General features: G+C 53.2%; 1 protein-coding gene across 10 annotated transcripts in view; it reads right to left on the bottom strand.

The window, feature by feature from the left end:
* The window catches only part of INPP4A (inositol polyphosphate-4-phosphatase type I A), a 125,320-nt gene that overhangs the window by 90,410 nt on the left and 9,408 nt on the right, over nt 1–25,502 (bottom strand). The window contains exon 1 of one of the 10 annotated variants that reach the window (XM_047781487.1): nt 15,692–16,897. The exons of 8 other annotated variants lie outside the window; for them this stretch is intronic. The gene's annotated coding sequence lies outside the window, so the exon portion shown is untranslated. Of the gene's footprint in view, nt 1–15,691; nt 16,898–25,502 lie in introns of those variants that run through there. One more of the 10 variants, XM_047781495.1, reaches the window with a different exon arrangement.

Below are 25,502 nucleotides of genomic sequence, written 5' to 3' on the forward strand. Positions count from 1 at the left end.
AGAGGGGAGTCAAGGTAATGCCTGTGTCGGGGGCCAGCAGGGCCTCCTGCCCCATGGGACTGTTTGGGGCAATTCTAAGGCCTCAAGAAAGTCACACTCTGGGGCCTCAGGACAGTTTCAGATCCAGATCCAGCCTGGAAGACCCTGAGGAGGTGGCCCAGCCCAGGCTCAGGGTATATGGCTCCAATGGTCATTATGTGGAAATAGCTCAACCCACTTGGCCAACCAGGAGCCAAGGAGTCTAGGCTGGGTACACTTTTCTAAGTAACTGTCCCTTGGGGAAGAGGGGAGAACAGGTCTGTTACCCTTTGTCCCCAGATTCCACTGGCAACTGTTACCTGTTTCAGAGAAGCTGGTGCACGATGATGTTTTATGTACCAGGCAGGGTGAACCCACTGGGACCTCATCCTCAGACACCATCCATCCTGTGCTATCCTGACATCAGCCACACTGCCCAGTCACAGACACTGCAGACAACCAGCTACACATGGGTAATGTGCCTCCTGGAGCACCTGAGAAGATCCTAACTCATCAATAGCAGGGTCACAGCTCTGGTCCCCGTGGTTGGGACAAACTGGTTCAGACCAGCGGTCCCCATGCAGTGATGCCACCAGATATTCACTGACTCTGAGGCCCCATACACTAGACCTGCTGTGTAATGACTTTAACTCCTGGACTTGCTTATTCACTGATGGGGGAACCCTGGGGTGTCACACGAGGTACACACACGAGCGCCTGGCAGGAGCACAGCAGATTTTGTCCCCCCATCAGAACTGCTGCCAGTTAGAGCAGGGACAGGAAGCCCTCCCCAAGCTCTTGGAATTAGGGGTGCTATGAATGAGCACTAAAAGAATTAGCCCAGCTGAGGGAAGGTGATAAAAAATAAGCTAATACCTTGAGTGGGGATGGAACAGGACCAGGGGCTGCAGGACAGCCTGAAGTGTGGTCCACAGACAGGCAGAGTCGGCATCTGCCGGGAGTTCCTGCACGCTCCCCGCCTGTCACAGCTCCCTGAGGATGGGGCCCAGGGACAGGCCTTCAGGAGCCTGCAGGTGATTCCCGGGCGCTCAAGCTGGAGGAGCTGCATCCAGTCCGCTGCCTTACAAAGAGGCCCGAGGCTTTACACAACTGTCTCCAATTAAGTCCTAAAGAGAGATGAAAGATTAGGCCCCCCTCTTCAATAAATGAAAACCAGCTCCACAAAAGAAAGATGTGGGCTGTGGTCCTGTTCAGTGACAGCAGAAGTGAATGCAGAGTGAGCCTGGCAGAGCTGGACAATCGGCGCCCTCCTCAGCAGCACCAACCACCTCCCTACAACCCTGCTCTAGGTCACAGCCACACAGGTGACCATCAAAAAGGCCACGTCTGGTGTATCTAGCAGCCTGCCCCCGACATGGACTCTAACTGCAGCCCAGCCCAGAGGGAAAGCACCCAGCAGCTCGGCTGGAAGGCAGGTGTTCACACCCTGGACTCCCTCAGGGTTCTGGGCAAATGACCTGGTCCTCAGGTCAGTGGACAAGAAGAGACATTGTAAAAGCCCCTCGGACATGCAGGAGTCCTGGGTCATGAGCCTCCTCTCTTGCCCTGAGGAGGGAGGCCGTCCATCACCTGGTCTGTGGGTTCAGGCCAGCCTGACACTGTCCTCGGGCGGGAGAGAGGACACTGTGACTTAAACGCAGTGTGGTTGACACAGAAAAAGAAAACGCCCTCAAATTAAAAGGTACAGCCTACTTTAGCTTTAAACACATCCCTCTCTCAGACAGCAATGTCCAAAATAGCACATCCTTTTTTGGGAAGATCAAAGGCAGCTCCTAAATGGGCCACAAAATAGACCCAGCGTCTGGAAGATCAGGACTGCTAATGACAGAGGGTGAGAAGCTGTAGGGAGTGTGGATGCTGTTTAACCACCCCCTACTCCAGCCCCATTTTAAGGACCAGAAACTGAGGCCCAAGAGCTAAAACTGAGCCCAAGTCCTCCTGACTGGTTCCACCCTCTGCTTCCAATTCTCCACTGTGGGGCCCTGGCCGCCAGGTCAGAGCGGCCCTCGGCCTCTCTCTCTCCCTCCTCCAACTGTGGTCTCAGCAGGACAGGCACTGGATGAGATGGGCACCAGGTGGGGAGAGAGCCGCGTCTCGGTGGGCTGGGGAGAAAGGCGTCACTCGGCTGACTCCAAAGCTCTAGGCTGAAGACAGACCCTGACAAGGGCCTGGGCTCTGTGGTCCCTCGCTCACCGAGGGAGGGACTTTCCACGAGACCTAAGTGATGTCCTGGAGGAACTGGCCAGGCACAGTCCGCTGAGATCCAGGCTTGAGCCCTCGCTTGTGGGGCTGTGTTGTGGGGTGGAGGGGTGTGTGTGTGTGTGTGGGGGGGGGGGGGGGTCCAGCATCTCAGACAAAGAAAGGCCACAGCCAAAATGCCCCAAGAATTTGAATTTGGAAATGGGGCCTGAAGGAGTTCCCGCTGAGAACTGGGACGCTGGGGGCGTCACCACACCTGCTCAGGACAGAGGTCAAGGAGGCGCAGAAGCGGCAGGTCAGGGGGTTGGGGTTGACAGGTGGAGCAGTGCAGCCTGCCTCCTGTCCCTGGAAGGGGTCCCAGCCTCACAAGGGGAGCAGGGCCTGGGGCCAGACCACCCACATTCCGCATAAGGGGAGTGACTTTTTTGACCTTACCCCCTGAAATGGGCATGATGAGCATCCCTTTCAAGCTGCTGCAAACACTAGATGGTTCCAGCCCTGCAAACGGTATAGGCACAGAGAAATAAATGCTGCCTAAGTGTCTGCTGCACTATCACCAACACCACTGCCCAGGCCAGCCCAGCCCCCCGGGCCCTGCGACTCCCATCCATTCAGAAAACAGGGCTCCGAAGCACTCAGGCCGGCCAGGCCGCTGGATCAAGGACCACACGGAAGGCGCTCTAAGTACCAGAGAACACGGAAGCTTAGGACAGGAAATCAGGCCTTGACGAAGGTCAATAAATCCTTTACAAGTACCCATTAAAAACTCGGCAAGGAGAAGAAGGGGCCAGAGCACTCTGAAGGAATCTGAGGGAGGCAGGAAGGGAGGCAGGGCAATTTTGACTAGGCCTGGCGACGGCCCACCAAGCAAATGATCTAGGAAACCACGAACTCCATGGAGGTGGGCCCCATCCCCTCTGGACAGGGAGAGGCCACCAGGACCCACCCCAGCTCCTGCTGCAGCATCTCCTCCCTGCCCTCAACACACACACCCGGAGCAGGGCCACAGCGCCACAGGGACACCCAGACTGACTCCCGGGTCAGGGCTGGACACCTGGAAAGGATGGGAAAGGAGGCCTGTCCCCAGAGCACAGGGTCTGGTCCAGCTGGAGAGGGTCCCCCGCTTCGAAGGGCGCCAGGTGCAGGCAAGCAGCGCTCCCCTCTGGGAGCTGTACAGATGGACTGTGAGGCCAGCCAAGGTCAAGTCACACAGAACCGTGGAGTGCAGTGGGTCACGCCGCATGTGTGTCCCACCCAGACCCGACCTGAAACCCGGGGCACAAAACTCAAGCTCTAGAAACCATGGAAACTCACATCTTTAAAAAAAAGTTTCTACACTATGAATCCTCATTATCCTATGCACCCATTCTAATTAAACGCTCCAAAAAGTTTTGAGATTAAAAATATCTCAAGTGGCAAGTCTGACTCATTAAAGAGAGAAACGTGGGCAGAATCACAGGGCCAAGAAAGCTGGTTACCACAAAAGCTATTTGGAGTTGGTGTGAGTAAGATTCTGCCTCAAATCTTGACTACCTGTGGGTGGATTAAACGTGTGGATTAGCCTTGGTAAACAATGAGAAGATAGTGCATTTGTGGAAAACAATAAAAACCATTAGAATTGCCCTCCATTCTGTTATTCGGAACTACTGTCAGCCAACAGGGACACCCAGGGTACCCTCCAGAGGCCCATCCTTCCCCACCAGTCAGGGGAGTGCTGCTCCCCTACCCCCAGCCCAGGCCCACACAGCCAAGGTCTGCCAGAGCCAAGGACGGGCCATCACAACCATTTTCAGTGATGCCATGTGACACTGAGGCTTAGTGTATGCAAACAATGTAACTGTAAAAGTTCAACTCACTTTGTACTTTGTTTTGACTTCCCTGCTAACCTGTGATTTTATTTTGTCCTGGGCCCAGCCTCCCTCTCCCATCTCATCTGTCATACTGGATGAACAAGAGTTGAGTTTAAACGGCTGGGAGAGAGAGGTGAGTTTGGGACTTGAACCATGGGCTTTAGGGGGCTCTCTGTAAGCCAAGAATCTGATGGCTTAAACCCCTTCCCCGGCTCTCTCAGCACACAGGATGCAGTCCAAGGCCCTCACCTGAGGGGGCCTACTGGCCCACCCAGCTGCCGCAAGGTTTCTGGGCACCACACCCACAGGCTGGTTCTTTAAGGCTCTCAAACCTGTGCTCCCCAGGCCTTTGCTCAGGCTGCCCCTCTCGGATGCCCTCTGTTTCCTGTCCTGTGGGCAATTCCTACTGACACTTCAGGATCAGTTTAAATAACAATTCCTCTGGGGAGCATCTTCCAGCCAGAAATAAACACCCTCTGCTCTTTATGACACAGTCCTTGCTAAAATGCCAAGAAAACACCTTTGATACACTGTAAATCCCTGTCTCCCCTGAGCTCCTTAGAACAAGGGACTGAGTCATCTTCATCTTTAACCCTTTGGAGCTGAGCACAAAGCTCAGCCCCTTGAAGGAGGCCCCAGCAAGCTTTTCTTAATGATTAAATGACAGAAAAACATGTATTTTATATCCCCAGTGCCCCAAGATAAATTCAGTACATAAAAAAATTATTTGGGGAGTTTCCTGCTGGCTCAGTGGGTTAAGGATCTGGCATTGTCACTGCTGCGGCATGGGTTCAACCCCTGGCCCAGGAACTTCTGCAAGCTATGGGCATGGCCAAAATAAAACAAGAGAAATTATTTGGAAATGCTTTCTTTCTTTCTTTTTTTTTTTTTTTTGCTTGCTTTTTAGGGCCATACCTGCAGCATATGGAAGTTCCCAAGCTAGGGATCAAATCAGAGCTATAGCTGCCAGCCTACACCACAGCCACAGCTATGCCAGATTCTAGCCACATCTGGGACCTACACCACAGCTCATGGTAATGCTGGATCCTTAACCTACTAAGCAGGGCCAGGGGTCAAACCCACATTCTCATGGATACTAGTCAGGTTTGTCACTGCTGAGCCACAATGGGAACTCCTGGAAATGCTTTTTATCAAGGAAACAGACTGCTTAAAAATAAACAAACAAACTAGTCAGGTTTGTCACTGCTGAGCCACAATGGGAACTCCTGGAAATGCTTTTTATCAAGGAAACAGACTGCTTAAACATAAACAAACAAACCAACCCTGACTATTCAATAATGAAGCTGATTTCCCTACACTTCACTTAGACTGATGCTGATGGCAACATGCAAAGAAAGGTTGCAAACTGTCGGGGTGACGGCAGCCTGGCAGAACTGGGTCTACAGCCTCTTGGGGGCTTGCTGTGCATGAGAGGGCCAAGCCTGGGACAGGCCTGGTTTAGTCTTGTCTGTCACTCAACAGTCAGGGGACCCTGGGCAGGCCAATGATCCACCCTGGTCCTCAAGGTGATGCTTATGGCATGAAGGGTCAGGCAGTACAGTCAGGGCTTACTGTACCTCAGGGTCCTTCAGAGGCGCCCAGAGCTCTACAGACTTTCCATGTTACAGAGAACACAACATAACACACCTCTGACTCTAAGTATGCTGGAGGATACCCTTTTGTGTAGGTGAAACACAAAATGTGAAATCTGCTGCAGACCTCAGCCAGCACCCGAAGGCTGGGAGGGCCCGGAGGGCCCTCCCCCTCTCCACAGCACCAGGGACTCCCAGCCACGGGCTGATCTCGAGGCTAACGAGGCACTATCAGACACGATTAAATACCAAGGGGAAACAATAGGAGACTGAAGTAAAAACCACAAGAGATTTCCTAACCCTATGTGAACGCCTTTCCAAACAAGCCTTGTTAAACGAATGCACCCACAGAGATACACGTCCGGATGGGACAGACAGCACCTCCAGCCCGGAGGACAGAAGTGCCAGGCCTGCCAGCAGTCTCAGCACAGGGAGCAGACCAGAGCAGAGCCAGGATTTTCCCTCTGTTCCTGGGATGTTCGAACGAAACACAGGTAAGTGCCCCCTTCCCATCCCCAGTGTGTGACTGTGGAAGGTTTGTAGCCTCAAGAATCAAGGCTCTACCTGTGTGATGCTCTCACCTTTCCACTCCGGACAGGCTTGGAGGGCGCTGTCAGGGATGCCAGGGTCAAACCTGGCCTCATACTGTGCGCCCACCTCCCTCACCAAGTCCACCAAGGATTCCAACAACTTGGAGGCTCATGCTCATGCCCACAAGCCCCCTAGTTCTTCACCAGTGTGGACAGCGCTGGTGGCCTGGGGGAGCATAAATAAGCCTGGCCAAAGGAACAAGGAGAAAATGGACTTACACAGGAGATGGAGAAGGGGCCTTGCTGGAGCTGCCCATCACCCAGTGGATGCTCCAGGTGCCCACACACTCCTTGTAGGGCGGGGGCAGGGTATAGGCAAGCACAACTGCTCCCCAGACAGCAGCCCAGCACCAAGGCCATGGTCAACAGGGCCCCAGGGCTTTCAAAGTCCTGCACAGTGTTTCCTTCCTCAATCCTCCAGGCTGGGAGCTCCCACTGTGGCACAACAGGATCAGCAGTGGCTTGGAAGCACTGGGACTGGGGTTCAATCCCCAGCCTGGCACAGTGGATCTGGCATTGCTGCAGCTTAGTTCGAGGCCTATGAACTCCACATGCTGAGGGCCGGCCAAAAAAAAAAAAAAAATCCTGCACACTGGGCTGGATGCTGTAGCACAGTTTCCCGGCATGGGGTGGAACCCAGACCTATATCCTGATCGCCACAGGCCGCCAGGGGTTCCTGGGTGCTCCTGGAGGCCGGGGCCAGGGCCAAATGCACCAATAGGGACATCATTTGGGGGAGTTTCAACATTTATGGGATTTTTTTTTTTTTAAAGCTTGTGGGCCACTGGACTAAGTATTCAGGTCTGCCCAGTTCACTTAGCAAATGAACACCAAGTCCTGCTCCTCCCCATAGCCTCGGAGAAGCCACAGCATGAAGGGCTTCTGTGCAAAAGCAGCTCGCCTTCCTCAACTTTCTTCTCAGACAGCCTAACAGAAAGATTGCACACTAAGATACCACAGATATCTCAAACGTAATTAAAAAAAAAAACAAAACAAAAACCACTCTCACCTCTTCTATATTTTAATTCCACCTTTTCCCCAGATAGCTTAATGAGATCGCCAAGCTTCAAGGAAAAAAAGGCTTTTCAAAACTCAAGTATTTTTGAGCCCCACGAGGTCATCTGTTCCTCTCGCCTACACGCAGTGACTGCAGAAAAACGAAGCGGTGTTTCCACGGGACTGGGGTCAGCAGCGTTCCTGCTGGCCGTCCAGGAGGAGCCGCAGACACAGGCACACTCGTGGCCACATACACACCTCTAACGCCCATGGGCACGGCTGCTTTGGTGTGACCTCAAATCAAGTCTGCCCAAATCTTTCTCATTTCTGAGACTACAGATCGAGTGAACTGCGGCAAAAACAAAACCCATATTGAAATCTATTCAAAGGCGGCAGTGGAGGATCCCCTGGAGACTCCCAGCTTCTCTCGCAGCATGGCCCTGCCGCACACTCACCAGAGGCAACCCCCTGTGTGCAGGGGCTAGGGCTCTGGGCTTTAGTTCCAGCCAGGCCTCCATTCAGGGACAGAGACTCACCAGGCATGCCCTCAGCCCCCTCATCGCTCAGAACCAGTGGTCAGTGGGCCTCACCACCTCCGCTCCATGCAGTGGGAGCTCTGGTTGGAAGGGGCCCAGGGTGAAGGTCAGGAGGTCAGGGGCCAGCCCATCCAGGCCAGCTCTCCACACCGCTATTAACTGGCCAAGAGCTGGGCTTCTTAAAATCCAAGGACGTGACAAAGCAACAAACAGAACTCTGAAAGCTCAAGTGGGGAGAGTTGGGGAAATCTTCATGGCAGGGCAGCTGGCCTGGCACTGACCCTACCAGATGGGTTAACACCTCGCAGCTTCAGCCCACGTCACCTGTTACATGCCTCAGATGAAGAGGACTTTAACAAGCCATATCATTAAGGAGGCTTTGTGGCTAAAAATCCTAAGCTCTTAATGAACAATAAAGTAGCCTTTGTTCTTAGGAAGAAAGCGGGGCTTCCCTGCAGCTGTCCCCACCCATGCCGTGGGACACACATACCCAGGCCACTCACAGGACTCCTGCTGCAAACATGGCCATGCCCTAACAAAGGGGATCTGGAACCAGCCACCTGGGCCTAGGGCCTCATGTAGGGTCCATCCTGTGCCAACGTCATGGTCCTCAGGCACCCACAGAGGGGTCCAGGCCACTGGGCAGAGGTGGCTGGGCAAGGCGGGGGAGGGGCAGGGGGGTGATTTTAATACAGTTGTTGGGATGGGCCTTCTTCGAAGTGGACATTTGAACAGAGACCCAAAGAAGCTACATGAGCAGGTCAGCCATGGAGGTGTCTGAGGGAAGAGATGCCAGGCAGACGGGCAAGCAGCCTGAGTCCGGAGCAGGGAGAGCAGATGGCGAGGGGCAAGCGAAGTGGCCTCATGACACTGGCTTTACTCGAGTGAGAAGCCTCTGGAGGGTTCTGAGCAGAGGCATGAGCTCGTCTGACTTTGCTCCTCAAAGTCCCTCAGGGGTTCTGCTAGAAACAGACGGAGCAGGAAGACTGCAGACGGACAACCCGACAACAGAGGCAAAGGTGGGACCCAAGGCAGGAGCAGTGCGTGTGCCCTGAAGCAGCAGCAGGACTTCCTACAGAGATGATGCACGTGACAAAGAGGCTTCACGGAACCCCTGAGCACCCGGAGCCTGTGGTCACTCGGAGGCAAGGAAGGAGGCACAGGCATGAGTCTGGTTAAGTCTGAGCTGCTTCCTGTCAGAAGGGCCTGGTGTCCGGGAGAGACATCTGGACCAGGTGAGTCAGTTTAGGAGTCAGCAGCCTATAAATGGTGACTAAAACCCCAGAATGGATGAGACGCCACCCAGGGGGCAGAGAAGGACGGGTCCTGGACAGGGCCCTGGGCAACACTGGGGTGCAGGAATAATGGGCCAAGGAGACTGCGTGTGACAGGAGGGCAAGCTGGAGGGAGGGGTCCCGGGAACTGGGAGGAGAAGGCTTCCAGGATGTGGGAGTGATGCGATGACAATGACAGGCCCCTGAGAACAAAGTCTGGGGACTGACCACGGAGAGGGGACGGGAGGCTAGGAGGCCGAGCCCGTGGTGCAGATGCTGGTCAGTGCACAGAGCTGCCTGCTTTCTCCCGCAATGGGAAGCAAGGCCAGCATGGTGGGGGGAGGAGAAAGTATGAGTTCATGGTTTAGGACAGGGATCAGCAGGCTGTGGTCCAAGGGCTAAAGCCCGCCCACTGTTTGCTTTTTGAAAATTACATTTATTGGACACAGCCAGGTCCATTTGTCTATCTACTGCCCTTGGCCACTTTCGTGCTACAACAGCAGAGTTCATTGGTGCTGTGACAGGGCCTGCAAGGCCCACCAAGCCCCAAATATTAAATCTCCAGCCCTTTCCATAAAAAACTGGCTGCTCCCTCATCCAGGAGGGTGGGGAAATAAGCTCTGAGAGCCAGGCGGCCACGCCCTGTGGTCATAAATTCCGAGACCCACCAATGTGGCTGTGGGTTCTCCAGCACAGCGCACTGGTCGAGAAGCAGCTATAACAGGGTTGTGGTTTCACCAGGTGAGACCTGGAAGGGAGAGGGGACAGGGAGGCCCTCTGCCACCTGCCCCTTCATATTAGAGCATCAGCCACCCCAGCCTCAGAGGCCCTGGCACCCAGAACAGCACTCTGCACTCAGCCATCATCACCCAGCTCTTGCCTGTGACAGGTGGGGATGCTGAGCTTCAAAACAGGCTGATCCAGGTCAGAGGCCCAAGTTCTGAACTTCTAGGGCTCAGCGCTCTCTGCTCCAGGTGCACCTTATGACCAACTCCATGTCTGCTCCAGATGCACCCCAAGAAAAAGGTGACAAGTGCCAATGCCCTCACGACTTCAGTACTTTCAAGACCACCCCCCACCAGTAAACGTAACGTGCTGCCAGGGTGGGTGTCTCCCATCACCACTCTGCTTCCCTCTCTAACCCCCACACCCCAGCTCCTTTTCCTGGGAATTCCCACATCTGGCCTGTCATGCTGGCTCCTTCTCTGCCATCTCAGCAACAGGCCTCCCAGGTTGGGCGTCCCCAGTGACAGGGTTTGCAGTAGTGAGATCTCCAGGCCCTTGATGTCCAGCCATGAGCTGAACTATGTCCCCTCATGAACCCACAAAGCTTCAATCCTCCACCATCTGAACCATGCCACTCTGCCTCCAAACTGAAGCCTCACTGGATTCATGATCAAGACGGTCCAGAAGGAAATGCCGCAGGTCTCAGGGGCAGAAATGTGACCTGCCACCCTCTCACGACACAGAACTGAGTCTGGTTTGGGTTTTATTCCCCTTCCTTCCTTCATTACCCCTCCCTGGTGGCGCCTTTAACTTTTCTGTTTTCTTTACTGAGACCTCAAAACTGGGGTACCAAAGGCTTTCAGCTTCTTACTGTCAAACCTCAGAATTTCACTATTATCTCACTTAGTGCTATCACATGTTAAACTAGCTAAGGGTCTCATTGCATTAGAAAGTAATAAACAAAGCACTTTCAGTGATGAGTAATTTTAAAACTCCATTCTAGAATTCCACAAAGGTGAAAGTGAACTTGGGGCAGTTCAACCAACAGCCTGCTTTCCAAAAGCCCATTTATAAATTATCTGGAACCTAGATTATATTTTTTCCATATAAAATCACCACAAAGACAGGACTTAAGCTTCCAAGCTACAAAGCAAATGCCTATTTAACTCATTTGTCCTTTTGCTGACTTAAATAAGAAAAATGCTATTGTAATACAAGAAAACCAAACATGGGTTTGCATAGCATCTAAATACAAAAAAAAAAAAAAAATCAAATGTGAGGGTATGAGTAGGGGCGTATGCAGAAATTCTGTTCCTTAAGGAAGAGAAGCTTTACATCAAGCACACAGAATTAACTCCCTGAGGCTGAGAAAAGCCTTTCTGCTCACTTCCAAGCTGGTGATGCTTGATCTCCACGCCACCCACTGCCCCAAGTTTGGGTGTCTCCAGCACGGCCGGCAGGACTCAGTCACAACTGGTAACACAGGGAAGGGAGAGGATAAAGGGGTTAAACATACCAGGTTCACAGAGTGGGGAACAGTAAACAGACGTGGGGGTGGCGGTGCAGCACAGGCACAAGGTGTCCAAGGGGAAGTGAGGCAACCCCCTCCCCAACTCTGCTCAGAAACCAGCAGCCCAGCGCTCCCTAAGAACAGTCAGAATATCCACAAGCTGAGACAAGAGTTAGAGAAAAGGGAATACAGCAGTGGGTCCCTGTCACAAAGGACACAGGCAGACACTGTCACTCGCTGGCACCCTGTCTCCCTGTGACCTTGGGGGCTGGTCTATCCCCAGTTCTCCCACCTGCCAAACAGGAAGACGCAGATCTGTCCTCAGGGGAGCCATGCAGAGGGACAGAGCACTGCGGCCAGCACTCAGCAAGGCTCCGGGGCGCGGGCAGTTCACGATGCCTGGAGCAGGGGACGCACACAGCAAGCGCTCAGGAGGGGAAACTGCACTACACAGGGTCTCTTCAGGCAGCTGAAGGGCGAGACATGCGGGAGACAAAGTGAGGACTCAGCTAGGTGGGAAGGGCCAGCCAGGGCCTGGAGCAGAGGGTCAGAGCAAGACCAGAGCCCCGAGGCCAGGCTGCTTTCCACCCAAGGGCTGGGGAGAGGCTAGGGCCACACCAGGAGGAGCCCCACCTGAGCAGGGGCTCAGCACAGACAGGTGAAGAAGCAGGCCACTCCCTGGGGAAAGAGATAACTGGGCCTAAGCGGTTATCAGGGACCCGAGAGCCAGCATCTGGGAGGCTTCAGGGACCCAGGACCAGACACTGAGGGGACCTAAGGGGACCCCGGGGGCCCACAACCAGCCACTAAGGGGACTTCAGGTGACTTACAACCAGCCACTGAGGGGACCTCAGGTAATCCAAAACCAGTCACTGAGGGGACTTCAGGGGACCCACAACCAGTCACTGAGGGGACCTGAGGTGACCCACAACCAGCCACTAAGGGGACCTCAGGGAACCCACAACGAGTCACTGGGGACTTCAGGGGACCCACAACCAGACACTGAGGGGACTTCAGAGGACCCATAGTCAGACACTGAGGGGACCTCAGGTGACCCACAACCAGTCACTGAGGGGAATTCAGGGGACCCACAACCAGTAACTGAGGGGACCTTAGGTGACTTACAACCAGCCACTGAGGGGACCATGACCAGCTACTGAGGGGACCTCAGGTGACCCAAAACCAGTCGCTGATGGGAATTCAGGGGACCCACAACCAGTCACTGAGCGGACCTGAGCTAACTTACAACCAGCCACTGAGGGGACCTCAGGTGACACACAACCAGCCACTAAGGGGACTTCCAGGAACCTGCAACCAACCACTGAGGGGACCTCAGGTGACATAACCATCCACTGAGGGAGCCTCAGGTGTCACACAATCAGCCACTGAGGGGACCTCATGTGACCCATGAGTCACTGAGGGGACTTCAGGGAACCTAAGACCAGACACTGAAGGGACTTCAGAGGACCCACGGTCAGACATTGAGGGGACCTCAGGTGACCCACAACCAGTCACCGAGGGAACTTCAGGAGACCCTCAACCAGCCACTGAGGGGACCAAGACCACTGAGGGGACTTTAGAGGACCCACAACTAGTCACTGAGGGGCCTCAGGGCCCCAGGACCAGTCGCCAAGGAGAGAAGAAAAGGAAGATGAACTGAGGACACAGAACAGATTCAGGAACGTGGATCACCATGAATTTTCATCACCATATTTATAATATATAAATATAAATATACATGTAGTAGAGGCATATCTATCCATCTTCATATCAAAGACAATGCCTCTGGTCCCCAACTGGGAGAGGACCTTACAGACGCCGATGCCCTAGCTCCCCTCCCCCAGGGCAGGAATTGTGTGCTTTGTCTACAATTCTTGCCCTTTCTCCACCTAACTTCCCTGCTCAGGCAGACATCCAACAAACATTTGTCATGTCAACAAGTCACCTCTCTGCACACCTGGCAGTGCACTATTTCTTTCGGGTGTTAACATAACCCATCCTCACGTCACCCGGCCTTGCTCCCGTGACGTCTCCTTGCCGGGACCAGGAACTCACACTGAGTGAGGACTCCACACCCGGATCCCTGCTAGACTACTTCACCCAGCTGATGTCCAGGTGTCCACATTCTAACCCCTGCATCCTGTGGGTATTATTTACATGGCACAGACTCTACAAATGTGATTAAGCTGAGGATGTGAGGTACAGAAACCATCCTGGTAACTATACGGTGGGCCCTCAATCCATCACAGATGTCCTGAGAAAAGGAGGCTATAGGAGATTTCAGACAGAAGAGCAGAGAGCCCTGTGACAGGCTCAGAGGGAGGCGCAGCCCAGAGAAGATGTCCCACAGCCAGCAATGGATGGAGAAGGGGCCAAGAGCCGAGGAATGCCAGCCACTCTGCACCAGGCAGGAATGGATCCCCCTTCTGCAGCTACTGCGGCCCTGCTGACACCCTGATTTTGGCCCTGATGCTAATTTGGGCTTCTAGCCTCCAGAAATTAAGAGAATAAATTTCTGGAGTTCCCGCTGTGGCTCAGTGAAAACGAATTTGACTAGTAACTATGAGGTTGCAGGTTCGATCCCTGGCTTCACTAAGTGGGCTAAGGATCTGGCATTGCCCTGAGCTGTGGTGTAGGTCACAGACGTGGCTTGGATCTGGCATTGCTATGGTTGTGGTGTAGGCCAGCACTAATTAGACCCCTAGCCTGGGAACTTCCATATGCCACGGGTGCAGCCCTAAAAAGAAAACTAAAAAATACAAAGAGATGAAAAAATGCTCAACATTGCTGATTATAAGAGAAATGCAAATCAAAACTACCATGAGATATCACCTCACACCAGTCAGAATGGCCATCATTCATAAGTCCACAAATAACAAGTGCTGGAGGGGCTGTGGAGAAAAGGGAACCCTCCTGCACTGTTGGTGGGAATGTAAACTGGTACAGCCACTATGGAGAACAGTTTGGAGATACCTTAGAAATCTATACATAGAACTTCCATATGACCCCGCAATCCCACTCTTGGGCATCTATCCAGACAAAACTCTACTTAAAAGAGACACATGCACCCGCATGTTCATTGCATCACTATTCACAATAGCCAGGACATGGAAACAACCCAAACGTCCATCGACAGATGATTGGATTTGGAAGATGTGGTACATATACACAATGGAATACTACTCAGCCATAAAAAAGAATGACATAATGCCATTTGCAGCAACATGGATGGAACTAGAGAATCTCATACTGAGTGAAATGAGCCAGAAAGACAAAGACAAATACCATATGATATCACTTATAACTGGAATCTAATATCCAGCACAAATGAACATCTCAGAAAAGAAAATCATGGACTTGGAGAAGAGACTTGTGGCTGCCTGATGGGAGGGGGAGGGAGTGGGAGGGATCAGGAGCTTGGGCTTATCAGACACAACTTAGAATAGATTTACAGGAGTTCCCGTCGTGGCACAGTGGTTAACGAATCCGACTAGGAACCATGAGGTTGCGGGTTCGGTCCCTGCCCTTGCTCAGTGGGTTAACGATCCAGCGTTGCCGTGAGCTGTGGTGTAGGTTGCAGACGCGGCTCGGATCCCGCGTTGCTGTGGCTCTGGTGTAGGCCGGTGGCTGCAGCTCCGATTGGACCCCTAGCCTGGGAATCTCCATATGCCGCGGGAGCGGCCCAAGACCAAGAAATAGCAAAAAGACCAAAAAAAAAAAAAAAGAATAGATTTACAAGGAGATCCTGCTGAATAGCATTGAGAACTTTGTCTAGATACTCATGTTGCAACAGAAGAAAGGGTGGGGGAAAAAATGTAATTGTAATATATACATGTAAGGATAACCTGACCCCCTTGCTATACAGTGGGAAAATAAAAAAATAAATAAATATAAAAAAAATTAAAAAATAAAATACAAAGAGAATAAATTTCTGTTATTTTAAGCCACCAAGTCTGTAAGAACTTGTGACCATAGCCCTAGGAGAGTGATAGGGGATTAAGTGGGAAGCATAAGCCAAGCCACCAGGACAGTGCCTGGCACTGGGTGGGAATTCAAAAACCAGTCAGTGAAGGACGGTTCCTGTCACCTCCCTGGACCACTAGCTAGTCCTTTAAGCTATGCAAAGGGCTACATCCTGATGCTACAATCCCCCTGCTGACATTCAAAAGCCTCCTTCATGGACACTGTCTCTCTTGATTCTGACCCCAGGGGGAGTTTCCAAGACTGCCCAAACTCTCTCATCCTGCATAAAAATACAATTTGGCCACAGGCATAGTGTTAAACACCCACTACAATAACTCATCTATTTCACAGGTGACCCGTGCTGACCTCTCAGAGGAGGTGCTCTTGACCCAGAGCTGTGATCAAGGCCCCCTTACCTTGAATAAATGCAGCAAGAGCACCTGCCTCAGCCATGGGCCCTGCGGCTACCAGAGGAGGAGCAGGAGGCAAGTTCCTGATGTGGGGCCTGAGAGCCCTGCCCTGACACTTGGGGAAAAGAGCCAGCAAAAGACAGGGTGCTTAAAGTCTGGCTCTCTGTCCCCTTCTTTTCATTTCTTCAGCCCTGGCTCCACTGTCCTGCTCTCCGTTTTCCTTCTCGAAGGCTGGGTCCCAATGTTGAAATGCATGACGTGCAACCAACCCACTTCCTCCACTGCTGGGCTCCACGCGGACGAGGCCCCATCCTGGTGGCCGTTCTGCCCCCGCCCTCATTCAGTTTCAGAGCCGGTGGGCAGGCTGCCAGGGCCCCACCACCCTGACTCAAGACTGCACGAGATGTGGGGACCATCCCTTTCTCAGGCCAAGCAGCCTTCAGCCACAAAGAGCTCAGGGCAGAGCCTCAAAACCTCAGCAGTATTTTAAAGAAAAAATGAACAGAAAGAGGAAGCCCATTCACTTCCTGAAAGCAGCCATCTGCAGGCCTCGGAAATGTCTTCTTTGCACCCATTCTTCTCTGACCTTTTGCAGGGGTTCGAGGGCTGGGCTCACTCAGGGAAGCCTGGTGCCTGGGGCTAGCTGACAAGCCACTAGCAGGGCAGAGAGTGGACAGCGGTGTGCTGGACAGAGCCACGGTCAGGAGGAGCCACCTCGGCACCCGGCAATCCTCAGCCTGGGCACTGCACACCCTGGGGGATCCTGTCTAACATCACCTGCCCACCACTCCCACGGGGGCCTCACACCTTGGACTTGTCCTTTGAGATCCTGCCCAGGGGCCTATGTGCAGCCTCACACCACACATCTGTGAGCACTGTGGAGTCATCACCACACCCTGCTCTCTGGAGCAGCCCCGGGTCCCTGGCCCTGGGCCTGAGCCCTCCCAGAAGAGGGAATGCCAGCAGCAGGCATGGCCCAGGAGCCTCCACTACCCTGCCTCCCAGGCCTTCGGGGCCTTGCAGACATCCCCTCCTTGCACAAGGCTGCTGTGTGATGTCACTACACATCCAGTCCGGGGGTAAACTACCCAGGCCACCTCAGAGACTTAGAAGCTAACGACAAGCATCCAACATGACTCTGAAACACTGTATTTACAGGGCCCGTTTCAGACACATGGTGAGATGGTGGGTGCAGCTGCTGTGCCAGATACCATCACAGCAGGAGCTCGGCTCCATTCCTCAGACACTGTGCCTTCCTGGGCCCGGCTGTCAGAGACGTCCCTACAGAACCTCCTGCGGCACCTGCTACTCAACCCTGTGGCAGGCCAGGCAGGAGAGCCCCTCAGAGCCACTCTTCTTGAAGCTGAGGTCAAGGTGGCCTTGACAAGCTCATTTGGGGTGTTCTGGGTTAGTCTGAAAGGTTGCTGTTGAGTTCCTACTGTGGCTCAGCAGTAATGAACCCAACTAGTATCCATGAGGATGCGGGTTTGATTCCTGGTCTAGCGCAGTGGGTTAAGGATCCCGTGTTGCCACAAGCTACGGCAAAGGTCACAGATGCAGCTTAGATCGGGCGTTGCTATGGCTGTGGCGTAGGCCAGTAGCTGCTGCTCCAATTCGATCCCTAGCCTGGGAACTTCCAATATGCTGCAGGTGCAGCCCTAAAAAGACCAAAAAAGAAAAAGAAAAATGTCAGTTTATAATCAGAAGGTGTATCCTACAAATAATAATACCTACCCAAGAAAAAGCTACAAGCCAGGTGAGAAGTGCAGGAAATGAGGAACATCACCCCAACATCAACTACCCCAACATGCCCTCCAGCTAGGGTAACAACTCGGTCCACACCTCGGAACAAAATGGAGCAGCTGGAGTTCCCGCTGCGGTGCAATGGGATCAGCAGCATCTCTGGAGAGCTGGAACACGGGTTTGCTCTCTGGCCCAGCATAGTGGGTTAAGGATCCGGCATTGATGCATTTGCAGCTTAGCTCACAACTGAGGCTCGGATTTGATCCCTGGCCTGGGAACTCCTTATGCCGCAGGGGTGGCCAGAAAAGAAAGAAAAAAAGATGGTGCAGTTAATACATTTGTGCCAAGCTCAGGCTGGAAAAAGCCCACCACTCATCGAAAGAACTCTGCTTAGAGAGCTCCCTGGGGGTCCAGTGGTTAGGATTTGGAGCTTGCATTGCTGTAGTCCGGGTTCAATCCCTGCTCTGGGAACTGAGATCCCACATCAACCCACAGCCAAGTCAACCATGCTGCGGCCAAAAACAGAGAGAGCTCTGCTTACAGAACCTACAGCACCACCTGGCAGGGGTCACTATGCAGCTGGGCCAAAGAGGAACTATGCTTCCATGTGCAGAGGTACAGGCAGGGGAGATGGGGAGGGCCCGGTGAACGTGGAGCAGATACCATGGATGCAGGGAAAAGGTCAACGTGAACATACTGACACATAAAATGGACACACACTTGCTGACTTAGGCACAGAAGCCCTGCGGAAGGACACATGAGAAGCACATGGCACTGTGTCTCCAGGGAGGGACCTGGGTGGCCAGGGGGTGGAGTAGCAGATAGACTTTACCATATAGCCTGCGGTGCCTCATAATTTTTGAACCATGGAAACAAATGCCTATTGTGAAGCATAACCTAAAATGCCATCCAAGTTGTCAAATCAAGCTAAGTATGGGCAGGTTTTGAGCACTCCAGCCAAGCGACACTTCTACAAGGGCAGGGGACTTGAGGGGGCCCTACTCTGGGGTGGTGTCACCCCAGTAGGTGAGAGGTGGAGGAGGGCAGGGCTGCACCTGCTGCTGGCAACGGCCTCCATCGCCCTCCAGCACCAGTGCCCCTGGCGCTCTGCCTTCTCTTCCCTCTTCCCCACCTGGGCACCTCCTGCTCCGGCTTCCTCCCTGATGACATCACCACATCGCATGACACAAGGACCTTTGTGCTCCAAGTCCTGGAATCTCAGAGATGCCCTAGGGCACGATCCAAGCCCTGTCCCCATTACTGCTCATGACCAAATCCCCATCCCCAGCCACTGGCCAATGGGCTTGATTATGTTTTATGTCAGCACAGCATCCACTGCGCAGAGAGCCCACAAGGTCACAGGAGAACACAGTGCCACCGAAGCTGCCACCCAGCTGTTTCACCTCAGGGCGAGAACCCCGAGACTCTATATCCATGTCTAGGAACCCATATCTCTGGGGGTCTTCATACCCCAATGCTTCCTCTTGCTCACAGCCCAATTATCACACGAAGTTAGGAATATTCTTCCCCAGGACAGGTTTCTTACTATCATTTCAGAGCCATGGCTTCACAGCCACTCCCGCAGGCTCTGGGGGCAACCTGCCTATGGCTGGGCATGCTGGCCAGCACCAGGCCCACTGTCAACTCAGTCTTGGTGAACTGTGGGGCCCATGCCTGCTGTTCCAACCCCAAGTAGAGACCAGGAGGCCAATTTCAGCCCATGAACCTGGTTAGAGCATAGGGGTGGTCATCAGAACCACTGCTATCCAAGGGGCTCCTTGAACCACTGAGAAGACTAGGGAGCTGATTTTGTCATTTAAAACAACAACAACATTCAACTATGTTTAAGTTAAAATAAAATAACAAGCAAAACAGAATTTACAAGTCTGAACAAATCCCAAATCTCGAGCCAGGCCCACCTCTCCTGAGCCTCCTTCCCCACCTGCTACCCCCACTCCTGCCCACACTTGTCTCTTGAACGCCCAGCTCCAGCCACCACCCCCGCCCTGGACACACACCTCCTCTCTCCCTGAAGCCTGTTGAGGCCCAGGGCAGAGATGCCCCATTGCCCTGTACCCCACCCTCCTGGCTTCTCCCAGTCTTCTAGTTCCTGTGACCGCACTCAGGACCCTGCGCAGATGGAAACACACCTCCTCCTTGAAGCTGAGTAAATGGAACAAGAAAACATGCAGGCTGACAAGGCTGGAGGAGCAGAAGCAGCCCCAGATTCTGGCCAGTGGGTGAGAGCACTGTGTGCCGCAGACACGAAATGTCACTGCACTGCAGGGACACATCAGGGACGGGGGACAACTGACAGGTTCAGTTTCACCTAGAGAACTTACTTGGGGGACCACGGGCTCCGGTCTCACTTCACTCTCCCAAGTTAGACTGAACCCCAACTTCACCTCTGGGAAATAGGCCCTCTTCCCAGGAGAGACAGGCTTTTCCTGCACTTTTAACAGTGACCTCTGATCACTGTTCTTTCATTCACTCCAAAGACGCTGATTATACACCTATTCTGTGCCAGGCACAGTAGGACACTCTGGGGATTCGAGGGAAACTGAACTACTGTCCCTGCCCTGAAGGACACTTACGTCTTAGGACACCCCAGATCTATTATGACCACTAGGCATGTCCCCTGAGAACAACTGTCACTCTTGCAGATGCCACGTGGGCCACAACATCCCCGTAAGATGCAGTAAAGCAGAAGAGAAGGTCTTTGGCAATTCCTCCAGACCCTTAAGGAGTCACTGTTAAGGACCACAAACCAAGGAGGAGAGGGTGAGAGGGCCTCCCCAGCAGCGTGGGGCATGGGAAATGCAGCTGCTCCGCACTCCACACACCAGCCTTCAGGGTGCCTGTAGTAGGTTAGTTTACTAGGTGCTGCTTCTCCTCTCAGCTGCCCGGCACTCACCCCCTCCCTCCCAACAACTGCTGCCTGCAGGCCACTGAAGTCACCACACCACCCACCCTCTCCAGCCACTCTGTTGATGGGCAACGTAGTACAGAGACCCACGCCAGGCAATAATGCTGTCTAATTCCCCAGCATCAAGAGTGAGCCCCTGCAAGTTCCCTGGTGGCCTAGCAGTTAAGGATCTGGTGTTGTCATTGCTGTGGTTTGGGTCACTGCTGTGGTTCAGTGTGATCCCTGGCCTGGGAACTTATGAATACCATGGGTGCAGCCAAAAAATTTTAAGAAAGGGTGAGCTCCTGACCCAGGCCCTCTCAGTCAGTGTAACTCCCTTCCCTGGGCAGTCCAGACCTGCCCACCATCGTGCCCCACACTGGGCATCATTTGCAGAGGGCACAGCTCTGCCGAGCACTACACGGTCCCGGCCAAGGACCACATTCTGCACCCCTGGATGCCCCCTTCACATTGTGGGCGACTCTTGGCCTGTAATGTCATACTCTTGAACACAGATGTTGCCTGGGTTCCCGCTAAGTCCCCAGCAAGGGTTACCAGGCTAGGGGCCACACAACGTGTGCTTCTCCTTTAAGAGTGGGAGACACAACGTGGAAATCAGAACCACTTCCCTCCTGGCCGGGGCCTCACTTTCTGCAGTCACACTTGAGGTGTCCCAATTGTCTGGTTCCTCTGAAAAACATGTGCAGCATCTGGTCACTGGGGCCAGACGTCCACCCGCAGCCCCTAAGGATAGGGAAGGCGAGTCCCAAATAACATAGGGAAAGGCACACCGTGAGGCTGAGAGAAGGCAGTTCTATGAAGTCTGATGGCCACCTCCTTTCAGCAAAGCATTTACCCTCAATATGCCAAAAAAAAAAAAAAAAATTGTTTTTACTGAGAAAGAGCTGGACAGCGGGACGATCTGGAAGAAGAGCACCAGCCTAGAGCGGCAATGTGTGCCAGGGAAAAATGGGGAAAGATGCCACGTTCATCCACAGCCTGCCAGCACCACCCAGGTAGACAAGGTGAGAGAGGGCCACTAGATGAGGCCTGCCTTTCTAAACATGAAATTAAAATGTCTTTCAAGCCTAGGAAAAACTTGTTACAGATGAGCAAATTTTCATCATCAGTTTCGGAAACACAAAAGCAAGTTCCTGGTTTCGGAAGCAGGAATTCAGGGAGTGTTTCTCTGTAAAGACTTGAACACAGGAGTTCCTGTCATGGCGCAGCACAAATGAATCTGACTAGGAACCATGAGGTTGCTGGTTCGATCCCTGGCCTCACTCGGTGGGTTAAGGATCCGGCATTGCCATGAGCTGTGGTATAGGTGGCAGATGTGGCTTGGATCCCGAGTTGCTGTGGCTGTGGAATAGGCCGGTGGCTACAGCTCCAATTTGACCCCTAGTCTGGGAACCTCCACATGCTGTGGGTACGGCCCTAAAAAGAAAAAAAAAAAAAAAAAAAAGGCCTGAACACAGGCACAGCCAGCCCCAACTGCCAGGGAGTCCGGTCAGCCAGAAAGCAGCATGTAGCCCCTCCAAAAGCTCAACTTCTGGGGGCTACCGCCTCCTTCGGAGTGTGTGAGTGTGGGTGCGTACACAAAAGGTGCGTGTGCACAAGTGTAAGTGCAGGCAGAGCTGGTGCAAAGCCAGTGTGGGAGCACAGGAGAGGCTCACACACCTGGGGCTGGGGCGGAGGGATGGTGACGGGGGTGGCAGGCGTGGCCGGCTTTACCCAACTATTCAGCAGATAGGTGCTTATGCCCAGTGGCTGGTGGCACAAGGAGGCCCAGGCTTCCCTAACTGTGCCTGCGCGTGGGCCTGCCATTTTAGCACAGGCACTGCTGGCACATTGATCCTTCTTAGAACGCCAAGGCCTCAAAAAGCAGAAGAGGCGATTTCACTGACACCTTGAGTAAACTGGTTATCAGACCCCTTCAGCAGGGAGAGCACCAGCCCTTGGGATCACCCTCCTGAAAGGAAAGGCAGGATGAGGAGGGAGAGAGGCTAGAGAGATACAACAGACCCAGGTAATGCCTCTCAACTCAGCCAGCAAGGCCAGCCCTCCCCCAAGCCCAGGGGAGGGGCCCCATCTGGGGTGGGCTCAGGGCCAGGCTGGACACGCCAGGCCTGGAGGCTCCAGTGGGAGAGACCTGCCGCCCCTCCCGGGCTCCTTCCCATGCAGGGCATCTGGCCCGCGGGCCCTCACCTGGATCTTGCACTCTCCTGAAATCCCCCACCCAGGCAGCCCTTGCCTTTGGGACGCACCCACGGGTCCAGCCACCCTAGGGGGACTCCTGGGGGATGGCAACACGGTCGGCAAGTCTCGGCACTGGCCCTGAGAACTCGGCTCCGCTGCCACCACTTCTATTCTCTAAATGAGGAAATTAAGGCACAAGGGGACAAGGGACCTTTTTCAGGCTCGAGTAAAAAGGCCCATGTGGAAGTGAGAAAGGTCACAAGCCCTCAAGTTTTTGGATAGCTGACACCCGGCTTCCCCACAGGAAGTTCCCCACAGAAATTTTCCCAACAATCTGCCAACACTTTCCCAACAAGCACAAAACTTCATCTTCCAAAAAAAGATAACAACTTGCAGGCAAGACACAGCTGGCGGCTTCCAATGTCCATTCTTCCCTTCCTCCTTGGTAGCAGGCCCAGGGCTCCGGCTTTAGCTGGCGTGGGGCTGCCCGCCTCCCTCTCGGGTGTGGCCAACAAGATACAAGGACAGGGCTTCTAGGAAGCCCGCCCTCCTGCAGCCTGGTGTCCGGAAGGCCCATGAGCTGGGTGTGCCTCTAGCCGCTGTCCCGGACACAAGGCCTGGGCTCAGGGATGGAAGGGATCACCTCCAGACCTCAGTACACGAAAGAGAGATAAAATGCCTGCCCTGACTGAGCCTCTGTTCCTTCAGATCTGTTCTGTTACACAGCCAGATGTTAATCCTAACAAGCTGACCATTCCCCACTTATATCGGAGAGTGGAAAATGTCACCATCCCGGAGTGCTGAGGGCTGGGATAAGGAAGGGTACCGCTTTAGATTTAAGTTCGTTAACATTAAGTCCATTCCCATTTTCTCAGGATGAGACCTTTAAACAAAGCATTCTCAAATTTACCCTGGGCTCCAGGCACGGGTCAGAACATCCTCACAAGACCTTATAAGCATAAGAAGATTCATTTCGCTGTAGAGTTATTTTATAAAACAGTTTCTCCCTAGTATAATCAGCCCTTACAATCCAAAAAAGTCAACCAATCCTATTTCCAGGCCTTTTTTCTTTTTAATCAGTTTATGCCTTAACTGATAACTTTATTTACTTATTCATTCATTCATTCATTTTTAGGGCCATATCTGTGGCATGTGGAAGTTCCCAGGCTAGGGGTCAAATCAGAGCTGCAGCTAAGGCCTAGACCACAGCCAAAGCCACACCTGATCTTAGCCACAGCCACATCCTCGACCTACACTGCAGCTTGTGGCAACACCGGATCCTCAACGTGCTCAGCGAGGCCAGGGATCAAACCTGCATCCTCACAGAGACAACATTAGGTCTGTAACCTGCTGAGCCACAATGGGAACTCCTTAACCAATAACTTTAAATCTATGTACCCTTTATGTAAACAGGAACGGCTAATAGGAAATGAAATAGGTCAAAAAACAGAGTAAAAGGAGGTCAGTGAGAGGGAGGTGGAGAAGTCAGGGAAGGAGGCCAAGCTGCCGGAAAGAGAGAATCCAGAAGTGAGCCAGATGACCACTGTACACAATTGACCAGGGAAAAGAGCCGGGAGTGGAGTGGTCTCCGGCAGGCCAGGCAGAACAACACAGGTTTGGGCTTAAACATACACACTGGCCCAACTTTCTGCAAAGAGCCTCAGAGTAGGGGTGTGGGGAGGGACAAAAGAGGGGAAGACACTAGATGCCCTCCTTAGGCCAAGAGAAGTTTGGTCAGCATGATGTACAGGCAGCTTCCATCTCCATGGACCCCGCATCCTCCAGCGTCTCTGACACAAGGCTGCTCCATTCTAGGAGGCCGAGCTGCATCACTGCAGAGGGAGGCTGGGCGAAAGAACACAGAAGCAGGAGGCGGTGGACCTCCAAGGCCATGGGCTTGGGAAGCACTTCCCTTAAACAGACTCTGCACACCTGTGTCAGAGCCCAACGGCAACCACATCAAGTGCACACCAGAGTACCCTTCATGGCTCAGCAGTTAATGAAGCTGACTGAAGAAACCATGAGGATGCAGGCTTGATATGGCATTGCCAAAAGTGGTGTAATTCACAGATGCGGCTCGGATCCCAGGTTGCTGTGGCTGTGGTGTAGGCTGGCAGCTGTAGCTCCAATTAGACCCCTAGCCTGGGAACCTCCATAGTCCACAAGTGCAGCCCTAAAAAGACAAAAAAAAAACTGAGCACACACAACACTTCACCCCTGCAGCCCTCAGGCTCCACCACAACTTCACTGCTAGGCAGGACCAGGGGCCAAGGGGGAGGAACACAGTGGCTGACCTTCCCTAGACCAACAAGGAAGGAGTAGGAAAACTCAGGCTGACCTCCCCAAGTCACCAGGCACCAGCAAAGCCCAAGGCGCCCTCCTCCTCACGCCAAGTGGGCACAGCCAGCAAGGTGCCTCCCCAAGGCCATCCACCCCCCCCCCCCAGCGCTCCTCCACCAACCCAGGGAAGTAGCAACGTTTGAAAGGGTCTGGGGCATCTTGGTATTTCTTGGCACACAGCCCCTCCTAACTAGGCTCCATCAATTGCACCACTTTATCCGCCATTAGATTATGACCCAATTACACAGTGTGATCACTTTGTTGACCATGTGTTTATGCAGAACACAGTCGACGTAATAAATAAGAAGTGTGAAGATACTTCACATCCCCTGCTCACAATCATGTTTCTACATGCTTTTGAAAAACACCAAAGTGTCAGTAGAAGACAGCTGGGTCCGTGGCCACCTGACTAAAAATCTAGGTGCCCAGGCCCCTCCCACTTCCCTCTTCCCTTCTGCCCACATCCTTCTCCTCTGACCTTTGCTGGAGGTCCCCTGCTTCTCAAAAACCTCCTTCTTCTGCAACATTTCCCCTCAGAGGTGCCCTGGGCAGGTCTCAGAGATGGGGTGCACTCCACTCTTTGAAGACATTTTTTAAATTCAGGGCACTGCAGGAGAAAGTTAGCAAGGA

The sequence above is a fragment of the Phacochoerus africanus genome, chromosome 5 (genome assembly GCF_016906955.1).
Source record: "Phacochoerus africanus isolate WHEZ1 chromosome 5, ROS_Pafr_v1, whole genome shotgun sequence".
Classification (NCBI taxonomy): domain Eukaryota; kingdom Metazoa; phylum Chordata; class Mammalia; order Artiodactyla; family Suidae; genus Phacochoerus; species Phacochoerus africanus.